Source organism: Rhinolophus hipposideros (assembly GCF_964194185.1).
Source record: "Rhinolophus hipposideros genome assembly, chromosome: 1".
In the NCBI taxonomy this organism is placed as follows: domain Eukaryota; kingdom Metazoa; phylum Chordata; class Mammalia; order Chiroptera; family Rhinolophidae; genus Rhinolophus; species Rhinolophus hipposideros.
In genome coordinates this window covers 59,937,955-59,956,923 of record NC_138047.1, presented here as the reverse complement: position 1 = coordinate 59,956,923, position 18,969 = coordinate 59,937,955, and the positions used below count along the sequence as shown (strand labels likewise).

At 37.9% G+C, this 18,969-nt stretch overlaps 1 pseudogene across 1 annotated transcript; it reads right to left on the bottom strand.

Annotated features, from left to right (window-relative positions):
- Window positions 1–17,980: 17,980 nt before the first annotated feature.
- LOC308499340 (small ribosomal subunit protein uS3-like) lies at window positions 17,981–18,762 on the bottom strand (annotated as a pseudogene). The gene has a single exon. The product of its transcript is annotated as a small ribosomal subunit protein uS3-like (transcript).
- Window positions 18,763–18,969: the final 207 nt, after the last annotated feature.

Below are 18,969 nucleotides of genomic sequence, written 5' to 3'. Positions count from 1 at the left end.
CAATTTCCTGGTTTTCATAGGTGTATTGAGCTTATGTAGGCCAATTATCTTGTATATAAGAATTACATACACTAAGGGATTTAGGGGTAATGGGAATCATTTTGGCAACTTTACAACGGTTCAGAAAAATGTCCTTTTTACTTACACTTGCAACTTTTCTATAAATGTGAGATTGCTCAAAATAAAAATCTGAAAGAACTGTACAAAAGAAAAAACGTATTGGGAAATTGAAAATGTATATTTCAATAAAAATTTGCTTACGAAATAGATCAGAATTATGTGGTTTCAAACAAGAGTGCTATACCAGTCTGTCAGAAGCAGAGTTATATGAGGGGATAATTCATAAATGACTAAAAAAACAAGAATTATTTCAGAAAATAGCATTAGTAGACAATAATTCTGTAAGATTTCCACTTTTGATGTATAGCTCTTTCATAATTTTCCTTAGGAAATTGTTTATAATATTTCAATCATTTTTAATGTTTGAAACATTTTGTTAGTTATTCATTTCCTTTACTTCAATTTACTTGTTTTTCCTGATTTAATTTCATTTTAATCATATTAAATAATTTCTCCCATTTCCTTTTAAAAGTTATTTTGTTTTCTTCATTTCTTAGATACTGCTTAATTATTTCCTGTGTGTATGTGTGCCTTCATGCCTATGTTTTCATATGTAAATGAAAGTGTTGCTTGATATTATCTTGAAGTGTCTTAGTACTTTCCTTGATTACAGTAGTTTTATGCATATGTGAGATTAGTTACTGAAGTAACAATTATTTATAAGACCTAATGCAATTAATAATATCATGAATGTAAATAATAATGTATCTCAATTTAGACGTGCTCTTAGCTAACTCTTTTGTTTGATAAAATATAATCTCTATAAGTAATTATTACTCACATTCTTCATTGAGGGGAACTTATTAATAACTTTTCAAAATACTTCTGACAGTTTTACATTTCAGGTATTATTGAATAAACTGTATAAGGAGCTTATTTATTTGGAGAAGACCACATGATTTCTTAGTTTGATGAAAGATACTGCGATGAGCTCTAGCAGCAATAAAAATATGAAAGCAAATATAATATTAACAGTTGTTACGTCTGGATGGTGGGAAATTATACTTTTATTTTTTTGCTTAGCTGTGTTTAAATGTTTATTTATTGTAACCACATATTGCTTTGTTTAAAAAATAAATAACATCTTAAACACATGTGATTTTCAACAGAGCTCAGAGGAGACTCATGGAAAGAGAGATCAAGAAGGAAATGGGCAGAAGGTTGTGCTTCACAATTTGCAATTCTGTTTCTTCACTGCTCTTAAGGGAGTTGAGCAAAAATAACTTTTATGTTCTTCACTCTTTCTGGGAATGTATTATTTAAGCCAATGAACCTACTTCGTTTTTCAATATTTATGACCTTTTAAATGAAAAAGAAATATGAGCACTAGAGACTTTCTACTTGCAAATGGCCTTTTCGATTTTTCCTGACCACAAGTATATGCGTTCTGAAATGACTACATGACCACCTGTATGAGTCTGCTGGGGCTGCCAGAGGAACACAGAGACGGGGTGGTTGAAACAAGTCTGTTGTCTCACAATTCTGGAGGCTAGAAGTCCCAGGCCAAGGTCTTGGCAAAGCTGCTTTACTCTGAGGGTTGTCTTCTCCTTGTGTCTTCACACACATCATCTTCTCTCTGTCAGTGTATGGTGTCCGTGTCCAAATTTCCTCTTCTTATAAGGACAATAGTCATTTGGATTAGGGCCCACCCTAATGACCTCATTTTAACTCACCTGTAAAGGTCCTATCTCAATATGCAGTCACATTCTGAGATACTGGGGTTACAATTTCAACCTATGAATTTTCGGAGGGACACAATTCAGTCCATAAGAGCATCTGAAAAATGTGCCTGTCTATTCAGAGGCTCTTTGGTTTCATAACCACACATGGCTCATATGTAGTGATATTTAGCCTCTTTTGAGTTAGGGACTTGTTTGACAATGAAAAGTAGTGGCCCTCTACCTGAAGAAATGTGCATACACACTAAATTTCACATCCGGGACTTTACAGACGTGCCCTCGGTCAGTGCCTCCTTGTCCTGTGTGTGGACCTCTGACGTCTAGACCCCCTGGTCCAGATGATATTAAACTTACAAAGGCAGGGAATCCAGTGATCAAATCTATCAGACTAGTTGTTTGTAAGTCACAAAACTTAGCAAGATTCATCAGTGATAAGTTACACTTTTAGATCTTTCTCCTAAATGTTTATAGTCCATTAAACTCAACAATTCAAGAAATTAAAAGTAACTCTGTAAAATTCATTCTCCCTCCAGCAAAATCAGACACCAAGCACATGCCAGCAACAATCTTGAATGGTGGGAGCAGTTTCCTTGGTTTCCAAAGATATCTTGTGACACCAGATTTTAAGCACAGGTTAGTAGGGAGGGAGATCAGGCCTGTTCTAAGGTGGTCTGTGGGTTTGGGCCTGTTAAGAATGAGGTGGTGTATACTTGGCTACATCTTGAGCTCCCTCAGAGGTGTGGTCTGGCTTTTGCTCATCAGTGGATAGGGAGACCATAGGTTAATTGGGTTGACTTTCCACTTGGGGCCTTTTTCCATCTAACACCAGAACTCTGTTGTTCAAGGCTCAAAATTACCTGAGGCTGAGTCAGATTTCCAAGGCTGGGGTCTCTAACCAGTCCCTGAAAGCGGGCAGGATTAGATATCTTTAGCCTTGTTATTGTTTGTAAGCAAAGAAAAGGAAAAAAATCCGAGGCAACTTTTACAGAAATAAGCTTGTGATGGGCCCTAGACCATGTGTATAGAGCTTTCTATAGAATGTGTGGACTTGCAGGAGTGCTTAGACCAGTGTGGAGACTATTTCGGTGATCCTGATATTTTCTGGTACATCATATAAATGTGTCAATCTGAGGGCAGTTACTGGTTTTTTTGTGTTGTTAGCACAACATTTTGATAGGGTTTGTGAGTCAGGAAAAAACTGATATTTTGGTTCGATTGATTTTAGGTTTTGAAACATTATATGGTTCTTTATAGCTTTTGTTTTACAGTCCATTTAGATTTGGCTTAAGTCCATTGTCAGAATAAATTTTAAATGCTTATTCAAGAAAACAGTGAAACTGGAAATTATGTAAAATTCCACATTATAAGCTACATTCTGTACATAAGTCAAAATTATAGTGAAGGAAAAAAGCTTACTAATCTATTGGAAGTTCTTTAAGTTATAAGTTTTTAACGTATGTTTAGTTTTGTGTGAATGTATTTTATTTGTCTTTTTATTCATTTGAAAAATTATGCAGTTTGAACATTGTTGTTACAAATATTCTTTTGTTAGAAATTAAATTGACATACTAAAATTATTAACAAAATCTAATGTTACTCAAAACAGATTGAGTGGTATATGAAATAAACTTACGTAATATGTAAAACAAATGTTTAAAGAAGAAACTTTAGAGATCCTATACCTTGATAAATTAAAGCAATATCAGTACTAACATTTTAATTTTTCCAAAATCCCTTTGATGTACCCATTTATTTTATGTCACTTAATCAACATTTAATTGTCTGTGCTATTTAAGTAAGGAAAATCATGAATGTACGAAACTAATTTTTTTTTCCAACAAGGCTCTTCAGAAAAGGTTTATGGGTGAGATGTTACATGAAATAAATACCCAAAGCAAATATTCAAAACTTATTTAAATTGATTATGAATAATGATCAACTTTTAACCTTAGTAATGACAATAGTACTTGCAGTTTTGGGTACAAATGGCAAGAGTTCCTTAGAAGTGATTTTTTTAAAACCTAACTCTGATTTTATTCATATTTTATCACTTTTCCATTAATGTCCTTTTTCTGTACCAGGAGCTAATCCAAGATACCACATTGTATTTAGAATGCATTTTATTTTATCAAGTAATTTCTATTGTTCTCATATTTTATGATAATTACTAACCAATAGAAATCCTGACTATTCCGTGTGTGTGTGTGTGTTTGTGTGTGTGTGTGTGTGTGTGTTCATGTATTTTTTTTCCCTCCTCTGTGGCAGAATAGCAAAAATAATCTGTGGATTTGAAATAAAATTGATCTGAGTTTTAATCCTAATTTTGCTACTTAATTTTGGGGTATTGATCAAGTCCCCTAAACTCTCTAAACTTGTTTCTTCATCTGTAATATAGGAATAATAATAACAATAATACCTACCTCACTGAGTTGTAATGACTAAATGTGCATATACAATGAACTGTGGTTGTGGTTGTTAGTACTATTATTAATTACAGTCTGATGAAGATACCAAAGAAAAGAGAATCATCCAGAGAGCAGATGGTCAGGATGATTTTTTAAAAATGAGGGAGGAGGAATGGCGCAGGAAAGCTACCACTTGAAAAACCAACTTCGAAATAATCAGCAATTGGTTGTTCAATAAAATTAAGAAGCTTTTCTGTTTCTTGCCAGCATATTTATGTCAAAATGTGTAACACGGGGCCAGTTTTGTTACTTGGCATGTTTCTGGCCATTTGTAAAGAAAATGTTCAGCAGCTGCTGCTCTGAGAGACAGATGGATGGATGACATTTATGAATTGTATTTTTCAGATGGAGAAACTGAGGCACCAAGTGGTTAATTGTTTTTTGCAACCTCCCACATCCATGAAACATCAAGTTTGAAATTACAGTTCATGAATAACTTCTGCCTTCCAGCTATGTGCTGCGGAAAGCAATTGTCAATGGATGAGATGGTAAAAATGGGGGGCTTTCTCTAAGGGCGGCCAGCTGAAGAGTCATGCTTTTGTGTCTGGTACAGATGGCCAACTGGTAGTGCTTACCAGGGTTTCCCTCCCTTGCAGCCACCCACCCTCAAGTGACAGCTTTTTGCATTTTCTTGTCTAATTAAACCACCAACAGAGAATGCCAGTTATCTGCTTGCATGACACCTCTGAATATTAAGTAGCTTTTGTAATTAATTATTTTTGAAAGGCTTGATCCTTTATAATTAAATAACTCTTTGAGAATTAATAATAGGTTAGCATGGTATATGGGCTGCAAACACCATGAGCAACAACTTGGCAGTGAGGGAAGAACTTTACATCCAGTATTGTGTCTCTATTGATTAATCCTTTTTGATCTGAATGCTCCCAATACTAACACTATGATGCGTTTCTTCCTTTCTCTATATTCCTGTGCACCCAAGTGGAACCAATTGTCTCTGCACAGGCTAAGATATAAAAAATACAGATTTGCTTAAATAATTTATTGTCCAACAAGGCAGTCTGTGTCATCCATGAGAATATGCCGCAAGCAGCTGTCTGCCTCATATTGCCCTCTGGGTTATGACTGTGATGCTGTTTGGTGTCTTTTTGTGTTGGCAGCCACACTAAGACCAGATAATGGATGCTGGCAAGATCTTGAAATCATAGGCACGGAAAAAGCCCCTTTAATCAGCTGGTCATGTTATTCTATGGTGACCTTGTGGGGTGTGACTGAGCTGGCCAACCCCAGAGGACAATCCAATATGCCACCAGTGTTAGATGGGGAGCCTTCTCTTTTGCCCTTGAGGGGCCAGGCAGCTGGGGAAGGAGGAGACTTATTGCTGGGGGACATTCTGCCTCCAGGGCCTGGCATCATGTGATTTTGCTTTTTCAGTGGAGGCTGTTTAATATTAGTTTGTAGAGGTCCAGGGTGTTGGCTGCCCCAAATCCACAGGACAGGTGTTTAGCCAGAAGCAGTATGGGAGAAGGAACATATGTGGAGATAGGTGAGCAAAAATGGGAAAGGGGTCATACCCACACTTGTATTTAAAAGCTATTTCCTGCACCTTTCCTTTCACCCCAGTCCCATTCTCTTTGCTTCTTCCTTCTTTTTCTATCCCTGTCTTTCCCCTTGTCCTGATTTTGTGTTTTTGTTTTAGTGGTTGGCATGAGTATTATCTCGCTTAGATTTCAGCTTTCAGAGTAGCAGGATCATGCCTCCGCATTACAGAATTTTAGATCTGGAAAGTTCTGGGAGTTCTGGACCAGCCATGGAGAACCTTGAATCTTAAAGATTCTGGAAAGATTCCAGGGTTCCTCCCAGGGGTTTGACTCCCCCCCACCCCCGGATTATAAGGTAGTTCCATTTTTAAATTAAAAAAAAATAGTTTCAGGTGTACAAAACAATGTAATAGTTAGACATTTCACCCCTCACAAAGTGGTAACCTCCCTCCCCCAATCTACTACCCCTCTGACATCGTTTATATCTATTACAATTCCATTGACTCTATTCCCTATGCTATACTCCATATCCCATGACTATATATACATATTGGGGAATATAATCAATAATGTTGTAAAGATTTTGTAGGGTATCAGATGGGCACTTGTCTTACTAGGGAGACCACTTCATGGGTTTGATTTTTTTGTTAGATAAATTTGGATAGCTGTCTGGCTCAGAAACTTAGATGTAAAGGTAATGGTTCTAATGATAATTATCACCATAATAATTGGTATTCATTGAATGATGCACACTCTATATGCCTTGTCTTTTGACATTTTAATTTTTTAATATGTGCATGCTTCACAATTCGAAAATTATGAGATATCTAGTGAAATTTTCTCCTCTTCCTTCTGCTGAGTTACCACCGCCCAAAGAAATAATAACTCTTATTCATTTATTTTGTATCCTTTCAGAGATATTTTATGCATAGACAAGAAAATATGAAGATATATCTATCTATCTATCTATATATACATATATAGATACACACACACATTTCCCGTTTCGTGGCACACATAATAACACATTATACATTATTCTGAGTTTCATGTGTGTCTTTACTTAATCCTCACAGCAGTCCTATGTTGAAGGAGCTGTTATTACCCTATTTTACAATAGAATTCAGCTCTAGCTGAGTAACGTGCTCAGAGCAGCATATCAGGGTGGTGGAACTGGATAACTTGACTATCTAACTTCATCAACTGTCATCCTCATCACCAAACTGTCCTGCCTCGCTGGAGCTCGTCCGGACTCCTCAGTGTTCTTTCTGGTTTGCACAAGTTTCCCAGGGGCTCAGTGCAGTGTTGGCTGCTAACCACAGATTCCAGGCAACAATTAGGGAAAATGGCAAAACTGATTCAGCTCTGTACCCATTGGCATTTTTTTTATCAAGTAATAATTTAAAAAAATTGTGGTCAAATACAATTAACATAAACTTGACCATCTTAACCATTTCCAAGTGTACAATTCAGTGGCATTAATACATTCACATGGCTGTGTTAATCTCCAAAGCTCTTTTCACCTTTCTCAGCTGAAACTGTTCCTATTAAACAATAGCTCCCCTTCCTGGCTTCCCCAGCTGCTGGTAACCTCCATTCTACTTTGTGTCTCTATGAGTTTGACTACTCTAGGTACCTCATATATGTGGAATGATACTGTATTTGTCTTTTTGTGATGGGCTTATTTCACTTAGCATCATGTCCTAAAGGTTCATCCATGTCATAGCATGTGTCAGAATTTCCTTACTTTTTAAGGCTGAATAACATTCCATTATATGCATATATGACATTTTGTTTATTCATTCATCTGTTGGTGAACACTTGAGTGGCTTTGACATTTTAACTTTGGTGAATAATGTTGCTATGAACATGGGTTTACTAATACCTGTTTGTGTTTCTGCTTTCAATTCTTTTGGGTATATTACCCAAAAGTGGAATTGCTGGATCGTATGGTAGTTCTAGTTTTAATATTTTGAGGAATTGCCATACTGTTTTCCATACTGTCTGTACCATTTTACACTCCTACCAACAGTGCACAAGAGTTCAGTTTCTCCATATCCTCACCAATGTTTGTTATTTTATTTTTTTTTATTTTTTTTTTTAGTAACCATTCTAGTGGGTGTGAGGTGGCATTTCTTTTCTAACATACCATTAAACACATTTCTGAAGTCTTGTATCAGACCTACCTGCCATAGATCTCCGAGTTCTTCTCACCTGGATCTCTCTTGCAGGCAGGAAAAGTCCTGTGGAGGAGCCACCAGTCTGCCAGAGGGGAAGCCGAGTGAGGCCGGTGGTCGGTTCATTGGGCCTGCTCACACACCTCCCCCCACCGGGGTCCTTGGTGACCTCACTCTGTTGTAGTGTGGTTGCATTTTCTTGCCGATTATTCCTCAAGTAGAACGATAGTCTTGACCTTTACAAAGAAAAACAGGATGGGCTCTCAGAATGCGGAGGAACCGTTCCCATCTCTTAGGTTACTCACATTCTTCATCCTTCCTGGATGGTTGCTTGCTTTGTTAAAGTGGGAGATTTTTTTAAACCTAGTAAGAGTTTCATTCAGTAAGCCAAGTCATTGTTAGACACATCCACCTTCCACCTTTACGTTTCATCCTCCCTGGGAAGAAGATGGGAATGTTTCTTTCCCATAGTGTCACAGGCAGGATACATCATGTCTCCTGCAGACTCCCCAGGTGAGGGATTTAGTCTGGCAGTTTAGGTGAGCCATTTTTCCCCATTTCTTGGCCTGGGCTCTCTGTGGTGTTTCTTGGGAATGCTTAGGAAGTTTTAATCCCTCAGGACCCAAGGGTGGCCTCAGAGAAACACCAAAGTGAGGTATTTGTCTGTATTCCCAGGCGTAATCCAACATCTAATCTGAGATTTTGCTGCCTTTAGGAAGGAGGTGGAGCACCCAATTTGTGGTGTAATCCATTCCCACCCTATCTTCTGTACATCCCTGAATATGGCCATTGGAGAAATCAGTGTCTTTTTGTAGTTACAGAAGCAAATACATGTCCAAAGCAGAACAATTGGAAATGAAGAAACACACAGCACTCTGAACATTGCAGTGCACAGGATCAGAACACAGGTACTGTTTTATAACCCTCTCATTTGCTTAAAAGATTGGTATTCTTTTACCATATAACCTTTAGTGCTAATATTCATTGTATAATGTGGATATTTTATAAGTTATGTAAAAACTCCTTTATTGTTGGAAATTTAGACAGTATCCTTTTTTTGGCGGTTAGGAATTTCCATGAACATGTTGGTAGATATATTTATGAAAATTATGTTATTTTTAAATGTTATCTTTGGAAAGATGTATAGGAAGGTCTGTTTTATTACAGGTGACCCTGTCTCCACAGGGAAGTGAGTTGACAATGTAGGGACACATGTTGATTAAAGGGAGTAGAAAGACACTACCTTCCCTTTGAGTTACGACAGAGTATCTGGGCAGAGGTATCTGAAGCCTGCTGCAGAGAACCCTGCGCAAACTCGGTGCCACTGCTGCTTTACCAATTTCATCTGGCACCCAGAGTTCTAAGATGGTCAGGATGCTCTTTCCTCCCTCCCTGCTGTTCATGGTCCTGATTAGTGGAACCCTTGGAAATTTCTGTCTAACACATCAGGCCAACAGCAAAACATACTGGGGGAGCCAAAAAAATGGATACACATGACTTGTATTCATTTTTTGTTATCGCTATATGAATATATTGAGCATCACAATTTTAATACAGTTTTTTTTCCTTTCTTAAAATGTGTATACAAGTTTTTGGCAACCTCTGTAGAGCTAAGCCTGTGATTGTGTTGTGAGATTGTGGATGATCTTAACTGTGCGTTTCCTGTAGCCTGTATTTCCCTCAGGACATTTCTTTAGTTCTTATTATAGGGGCAAAGAGCATTATTTCATTGTTATTCTCCTGGTTATTCTGGGTATATCCTCTCCATTGGTGATTTCTACAGAAAGTCCTGGCTTTGTTGCCCCAACACATTCCCGGAGAGTGTGTCTTAAGCAGATTTAAAATAAAAACATATTTTCTAATGAGAATAACACTGCAATTGGAAACCTATACCTACCAATTAACTTGGAATCAAATAAATCATGGGCATGGTAAATAATATATCATTAAAACAAACAATCATCTTTCTATACATTTTCTAAATTTTCCTTAGAGCAATCAGAGACGTTCAAAGTGGTTCCACTAACTAATTCTGGTCACATAAAGTGAGCATAAATGTATGGTGCATATTGTTTATTCAAAGGGCCCCAAATATACATAGAAAGTATTAATAGAGGCTATAAAAAACGCAGTGTGATAAATCAGTGTGATAAATTTGATCCACATCTTGATCTTTAGGGTTGAAGAAACTCGAGAAAGGTCTATCCGGTGCCTCATTTGACAGGTAAGAAAAATGGGTCCCACAGCATTAAGTGACTTGCTGAAGGTGACCAGGCTTACATTCATTCAACACGTAATTAATGACAGTTTTGCTTCCTTTCTTAAATATAGTAAGTAGACAGTGTGGTGTGCTTTTCAAAACCCCCCTTCAGGACTGAAGCCCTTGTTACCCCAGCAACTAGGACATTGGCACTTGCCCTTGGCTGCGGAAAGCCTCTTTACCCAAGGACAGCTCATGTCTGAGGACTGGGTTGTCTGGTTGATGCAAAGATATGAAGGCCTGACCCCCTGGGCCCCAACTGAGGCAACTCTGAAGGGCCAGCAGGATCCGCTGAAGGCTTTGTTGTCGCTGCGTGGTTGCGTAATTTCTCCCTCTGTCCGTGCTGCTTCCTTCCCGTCCCTCTAGGTGTTCATCCTGAGAGCACTTCCCAATCGATGTCCACTTCAGAGTTTGCTCCTCGGGGAACTGAACTGTGATGTTAAACAAATCTTAGGGGGATATTTTGGAGTATTGAGTCTTTAAAAAACTTTTGTTACATGAAATTTGAACTGATGTCTTATTCTTTTTACACTCTTTATAAATTTTCTTAGAGAGTAAACAGAGCTATTCAAAGTGGTTCTGTTACCTCAAGTTTGAATATGTATCTGTACAAATACATGTAAGTGCATATTGTACATGTAAATGTACATCGTATACGAATATATATTTCTCTGGTAATATTGCAGCATCTCAATATGGACTTCAATTTGGAAAATATATATTTTATTTGTTATTTTTTTTATTCTTTCTTTTTTTTCATCAAATTCACAGTCATTTTTAAAGGGAGAAGAAAATTTCCCAAGTGTGTTTGCGAAGAAGGGAGGGGTGATTGGTGGGAATAAGGAGATGAAAAATATTTATGTGCTGATTTGATAGAAATTAAATCTGAGGATTTTTAAAACAGAAAAAAAATACAGAAAATAATATAACAAATATCCATGTACTTATTACCCAGGATTAATATTTGCTAATACATTTTCATAATTGATCTTTTTAAATATGAAATAAAATGTTACGGACAGAGACTTAGGCTTTTCTCCTAACAGCACTGCGGCCCCTGGTCCTGCTGTCAGGGCTTGGCTGAATCACCGGCCAGACAGCAGCAGACCAAAAGCACCCTGGGGGGAACGCGTGGACACGAGCCATGTGTGAGTGTCACGGGGTAGCATGAAATCAGCAGAGTGATAAAATAAATGTCGAAAACACAACACAAGGTACTGTGCATTATGAAAGTGATGGTTAGTACTGAGTAGCACGGACAGAGGTGAGGAAACCTCACGTAAACTCTAAGTCGTGTAGCAGGGAAGATGTGGCTTGCTGTCAGAAACTGGTGAATTGGAGTCAGAAGTTGTAGGAGAGACCATCCATGACACACAAACGGCAAAGCTGGTGAGCTTGCAGGGGCTAACTGACTGCTGGGCGAGGACTCCTGGGTGGCTGTGGGAAACCCTTCCCTAGTGACATGATAGAGTGGCGGCTTGAACAGTGTTTGTGACCCTGAAGGGGCCGCAGGCAGAGGGTCTTAACCACAATTGTATTTGGCTGCCTGGCTCATTCATGGGAGGTTTTTCCAGAGATTAATCTGGACCTTGAACAAAACTGCACAGGGAAGTGGTCTGCTTTGTAGGCTGTGAATTGCATCCAGGCTGTCACTGGTTGCACCCAAGCCATAGCCTAATTCTTCTGCTACTCTGTACAGCTCCTGAGCCTTCAGCTAGCCAGCCCTTCTGCAACCAGCAAAGCAGGCTGCAGTAAGGTTGTGGGGCCAGATGAATGGGTAGCTGGCCCCGTGTGTCTTAGTGCATGGAACAGAAAGCCATATCATGATCCCTCTTTATGGCTTTCAACCCATTTGACGGTATCCCAGAAGTATTTAAACAGATTTTCCTGCTCTGATCCACTCCCTCTTCTGATAATCTAGAACATGACTGTACCTATATTGTTTCTGTTCTTAGCATTATAATGCCTAATAAAGTATGCCATTGAAAATGCACACTGTATTTTATTTACTAGAAGCATTACTATCCACGACATACTCACATGACATCTTAGGAAATGATATTGGATTTATTCCAAGAATTTTCCGGGTTAGTTATCATAAGAATTTAACATCAGAGTTATGTGAACATTTACAGATTCCTCATAGCAGACCGAGGAGTGTGGTCGCTTTTTTGACTCTGGGTGTTCCTATCTGGCTACAAGGTAACACATTTGCAGCGCCCCCTGAAGACTTGGACATGTCCCCATTTGACCTCACAGAGTCCAGCAGCTCTGCCCTTGCACCAGTCTAGGTTAGAACCTCCCCGCAGACCTCAGGATTGTCGTGCTTATAACAAACACACTTCTACGGGCTCCAGCCCACACTTAGCCAGGAGGGAGGATAAAGGAAGGCAGAGAGCAAAGGACCTCTGACTCAGGGTCTCTGATAGTCTTGCCCATTGGTTCTTGGCTTCTTGCTTTCATCTCTGACCTTCCAGACTCTGGAGCTTGTCTGTCAGGAGCCGTGGCACCTCCCAATGCCCCCCAGCCTTAGCTGACCTCTCCGGGATACATGCCTTGTAGGACTGATTCTTGCAGCCTTTCCAACTGTCCTTTCCTCTCTCACCAGTAATATCTGTCAGATCCCCGCCTGGCAAAGGAGGCCTCTAGTACTGACCCCTCCTGGTTGTCCGGTTCTGTTGCCACCAGCATCTAGAACTTACCCAGACCTGGTCTTAAGCTCTTTGTGGGCAGGCACTATGTTGCTTTGGTTCCTCCTCCATTTCCTGGAGCTGGTACTTAGTAAATGCTGGCCAAATGTTGAATGAAGCTGTGTACACACCTTGGCATTTTAAAAAGTAAGTCTACATTATGGAATTGAGAACCTGGAAAGAAAATAATTTGAATAAAAGAACATGAAATCTATAATTCTCCTTTTCCTGTTCACAATGATTTCTGTAATTTCCTTTTGTTAAGGGGTATTTTCTGTATATATTTTTTTCAGCTCTAGGAATAACAGGTAAAAATTGCTTTGCCATTCCAAAATACTGACTAATAGCATTTCTTCCCCGTAATATGAACTGTGCATAGAAGAAGCCCCAAACCCTGTCTAAACCAGGGGCTTAAACTGAACAGTTCTGGGGCCTAAAATCTAGAAAAGGCCACTGTAATTAATGTTCCTGACTCTGAAACAAATACTTTTCTTTCCCCCCTTTAAACTCAAATATCATATAAGCCAACATTTTCCACCAAGAATTCTTGGCAAATAGTATGAACCAGAATGGAATCATTAAATACATATTTTTTCCATCCCAATTCTTATTCATTTTAAAATAAGAAAAACCACTTACGATTCTGCTGCCTTAACTAAATATCCCTTAAATTGGAAATTTGTGTCTTATCTGAATAAAAGCCTGAGCTGAACCAGCATGATTCTAATTTATCTAACATCTTTTTATCTATCTATCTTTTAAACTCAGACTTGGCTTCTTGTTGGTCATTGCAGCTTGTCAAATGAGCTCCTGGGGATGATATCATTATAAAAAATATTGCATGGCCCATCTCTTAGAAAATTTTAGTTTTCCTAACTAGAAGGAACTAAAGAAAGCCAATATACCCTAAATACAAAGCCAAGCTTTGCCTGGGAATGACTCATCTCTTCTGCTCTTATTTTATTTGCCAAAGAAAATCAATCAGTCACGTGGCTCTGCAAGAGTTCAGCAGAGTGGAGATGTGTAATCTTCCATCAGGAAGGGCATGTATGTGGGTGAAAGATACTGCAGTCTAATTCTTGTGCTTCTCCATTATTCTATCATGCACACATCCCCCTTCTCTTCTTGAGAAGAGGTTTACAGTCCCTTATCTGAAATCCTTGGGGCTAGATGCATTTCAGAAATCAGAATTTTTCAGATTTTATTCAACCATTATTAGGTAATACACTAAATGGGATCCAGGGAACATCTTGTATCAATATTTCTACAGCAAAACACATAAATATCCACATTAAATGGGATAAATAAAGCCTAAACTTCTTTCAGTTTAGATCTGGCATTTCCACCAAATAAGTTTGCACCAGACTTATGAAAAAAAGATGTTCAGAACATTTTGGAATTCAGAATTGCAGGTAATAAATAGATTGTGGATGAGAATAATCAAGAATTAACTATAGAGTAAATCTGCGTTAATGTCTCTTCCTCCAACAGAAAAGCAAAATTCATAATCAATGAGAGTTTAAAAGGAAAACCAAATATTTTGGCAATGCCAAGGGGCCTCCATTCTACTTTCCGTTGGGGATAGTATGCTTTATGGCACTATTTAAACTGAACAGCCCAGGTCTAAAGCATCAAAAGAATGAAAACCAACCCCCTTGAACTTGCTTCAGATTTCATTTTTGTCTTTAACATCAAAGATAATAGTTCATTTGAATGAACCCAGGTAGGTAAAATTTCAATATTTATTCAGAAATTTGGATCCAATAAACAATAGTACGCTAGGGAAATCACCCTGAAATAAATATTAAGAGACCAAAAACAAAACTGCCCAAAAAACGAATATCTCACACCAGCCCCAGTCTGCAGGCAATCCATAGCAAAGGAGATTGGCTGAGCTCCAGAAGAGCATACAGCAATCACTAACTATTCTAGGAAGGGTGTATGGAAGGGAGCAAGATTTATGTTCCAAAGACCTAGGTTTGATTCTCCACTCTTTCACTTATGTGCTGAATGAGAATTTAGCAACATGCTGAGCATCCAGTTCTTATGTAGAAGATGAGGTTAGTGAACAATCTTTAAGCACCTACATCTCAGGATTGTGAGAAGCTCAGAGGAGGAAACATTTGCAAATTTACAGCTCTGTACCAGCACTAATCACTCACTACCGTGATACCGGCCCCTTGGAACTGGTCCTTAGGTCAGGTTCAAGAATCCCTTTTCCATCTCTCTTTCCTCCTCACAACACCCACCAAGACCAACTTAAGAGTTCACTGGGCTCTTTCCATCTTGAGATATATTCTGCCCTTTTAAATTCTGTGTAAAAACAGATGTTTGTTTTCTGGTGTTCAGTTGTATGAATTCTTTATAAATTTTGGATCTTAATCCCTTATTCGATGTATCATTGGCGAATGTCTTCTCCCATTCAGTAGGCTATCTTTTTGTTTTGTTGGTCGTTTCCTTTTCTGAGTTTGATGTAGTCCCATTTGTTTATTTTTTCTCTTGTTTCTCTTGCCTCAGGCAACATGTCCAAAAAAAACTACTAAGCAATGTCAGCAAGCCTACTGCCTATGTTTTCTTCTAGTAGTTTTATGGTTTCAGGTCTTATATTTAAGTCTTTAATTCATTTTGAGTTTATTCTTGTATATGGTGAGAAAAGGTGGTCCAGTTTCATTTTTTTCCCATGTGTATCTGTCCAGTTTTCCCAACACCATTTATTGAATAAACTGTATTTACCCCACTACATATTCTTGCCTTTTTTGTTATAGATTAAATGACCATATAGGCATGGATTTATTTCTGGTCTCTCTATTCTGTTCCATTGATCTAGTAGTATGTGTTTGTTTTTATGCCAGTACCATGCTGTTTTGATTACTATAGCCTTGTAGTATAGTTTGATATTGGGTAATGTGATACCTCCAATTTTATTCTTGTTTTTCAAGATTGTTGTGGCTATTCAGGGTCTTTTGTGGTTGAACTAGAATTTTAGTATTATTTGTTCTAGTTCTGTGAAAAATTTTAGTATTATTCTAGTTCTGTGAAAAATGTCACTGGTATTTTTATAGGGATTGCATTGAATATATAGATTGCTTTGGGTAGTATGGACATTTAAATGATGTGAATTCTTCCTATCCATGAGCATGGCATATGCCTCCATTTTTTTTGTGCCTTTTTTAGTTTTTTTCTTTAGTGTTTTATAGTTTTTCAAGTATAGGTCCTTTACCTTCTTGGTTAAATTTATTCTTGGATATTTTATTTTTTGATGCAATTATAAATGGGATTGTTTTCTTAATTTCTTTCTGACAGTTCATTATTGGTGTATAAAAATGCATCTGATTTCCTGAATACTAATTTTGTATCATGCTACTGTACTGAATTTATTTATCAGTTCTAACGTTTTTTCAATGGAATCTTTGGGGTTCTCTCTATATAATATCATGTAATCTGCAAATAATGACACTGTTACTTCTTTCTCTCCAATTTGGATGCTTTTTATTTCTGTTCCTAGCTGTGGCGAGGACTTCCAATACTGTGTTGACTAAAAGCAGTGAAAGTGGGCATCCTTGTCTTGTTCCTGATCTTAAGGGGAATGTTTTCAGCTTTTTCCCATTGAGTGTGATGTTAGCTGTGGGTTGTAGTATATGGGCTTTATTATATTGAGGTATGTTCTCATAGTCCCACTTTGCAGAGAGTTTTTATCATAAATGGATGCTGGATTTTGTCAAACATTTTTTTCTTCATCTACTGACATGACCATGTGATTTTTATTTTTCATTTTGTTTATGTGGTGTATCAAGTTAATTGATTTGCGGATATTGAACCAACCTTGCATCCAAGGAATAAATCCCACTTGATCATGGTGTGTGATCTTTTTAATGTATTACTGACTTCGATTTGCTAATATTTTGTTGAAGGAGCGTTGCCTCTATATTCATCAGGTGTATCAGCCTATAATTTTCTTTTTTTGTAATGTCTTGCTCTGGTTTTGCAATCAGGGTGATGGTGGCCTTGTAAAATGAGCTTGGGAGTTTTCCCTCGTCTTGAATTTTTGGGAATATTTTGTGAAGGATAGGGTCAATTTTTCTTGAATGTTTGGTAAAATCACCTGTGAAGCCACCTGGTCTAGAACTTTTGTTTGTTGGGAGTTTTTTGATCACTGATTCATTTCATTAATAGTTATCAGTTGTTCCATATTTTCTGTTTCTTCTTGATTCAGTCTTGGGAGATTGTATATTTCTAGGAATTTATCCATTTCTTGCAGATTGTTTAACTTGTTGGCGTATAATTGTTCATAATATTTTCTTATAATTCTATGTATTTCTGTGGTGTCCAATGTCACTTCTCTTCTTTCATTTCTGACATTATTTATTACTGTCCTCTCTCTTCTTTTCTTGATGAGTCTTGTTAAAGATTTATTGATTTTGTTTATCTTTTCAAAGAACCAGCTTTGGTTTCATTGGTGTTTTGAATTTTTTTTAGATTGTTTCATTTATTTCCACTCTGATCTTTATTATTTCTTTTCTTGTACTCACTTTGGGCTTTGTTTGATGTTCTTTTCTAGTTTTCCTAAATATAAGGTTAGATTGTTTATTTGAGTTTTTTTCTTATTTTTTGAAGTAGGCCTGTATTGCTATGAATTTACCTCTTAGGATTTCCTCACTGTGTCCCATAGATTTTGGGTTGTTGTGTTTTGATTTCATTTGTCTCACAGTATCTTTTGATGTTTTCCTTGATCTCATTGTTGACTATAGGGTTACTTTTTAATATTATCCTTCCATGAATATTACTTTGCCAAGGACATCCATTCAATTATTAGCTCTAACTAGACAAATTAGCTATTTTAATTATTAATAGATTGTTTTATTGGATGCTTACTGTATCCAAATAACTCTTGTAAACACTTTTTTAAATCCCTTTGTCAACCTTGTGAGATAGACACTGTTATTGTCAGCATTTTCCACTTGAGAAAACAGAGGTCCAGATAAATTGAGTAATTTGTTGGAGTCACACAGATTAAGAAGTGGTAGAGTGAGAAACCCAGGCTCTATGTGCCATACTGTTATTATTTTTAAAAATCTTTTAAAAAGATTTTATTAAAGGTCTTTATAGAGCAACACCCAAATTCCAGATCCAGCTGGAAGGAGACCCTGCTCTGCTTTGGGTACTGGCTGGAACATGGCAGGCAGCGCTGGATTCCCACCTTTCTGTTCCGCGATGGGGGTGGTGGATAGTATCTCATCTTTGGGTTCCACAAGGCTCACATGGTCAGGCAGGGGCTTCTTAGGGCCAGTCTTATACCTTGGGTTCCAAGGAAGCATGATCTTTACTTTGATGCCCAGCACACACTGCCTGAGCAGCACATGGCAGTGTCAACATAGTAGTTAACAGGGTCCCCACTGTGGACCATCAGAGACCATTAACAAACTTTGTGGATTTAGCCCTCTGTTTTCAGAATTTCCCAGACACCCAACCTCGCATTCTTTGGCCCCGCTCTCCATGATGAACCTCAACACACCTTAACAGGCCCTCTGTAGAGCAAGGCCTCCTAGGAGTTTGTATGCATAGACTTTGCCTGGGCAATCGCACACAGACTTCTTGTGGCCACCTTTTCAGCATACAGCTCTACATTGCCCTCAGGGAAGCCAACCTCTTCTGAACCACAGCAGTCAATTCCTGGATCCGTCAGCCCTTCTCACCAAGAGCATTCTGTGTCCTGGTGGCCAAAGTAATGATTTCTGTCCTGGTCAGTGTAAGTTGGAGCTCAACTCCAGAGTAGCGATCTTCAGCCAGCACCCGAGTGAGAAACGTGTTCAGTTCGGCTTTGAAGATGCCATCAGTAAAAAACTTAACTCTTCTTGGAAATTTGCATTGCCATCTTGCTGCCAAACAGCAGTGAAAGGAATGTCTCTACATGCCCTACTCTTAACTTCTACGTTATATAGTTTTAATTGCACATTAGTCTGTGAATGAATGGGCAATAATTTATTCAACTATTTCCTTATCAATGGATATTGACGTGACTTCCTTTTCCCCCTCTTTTTAGTGTGCTACTACCAACAATGTTGAAATAAACAACACTGAA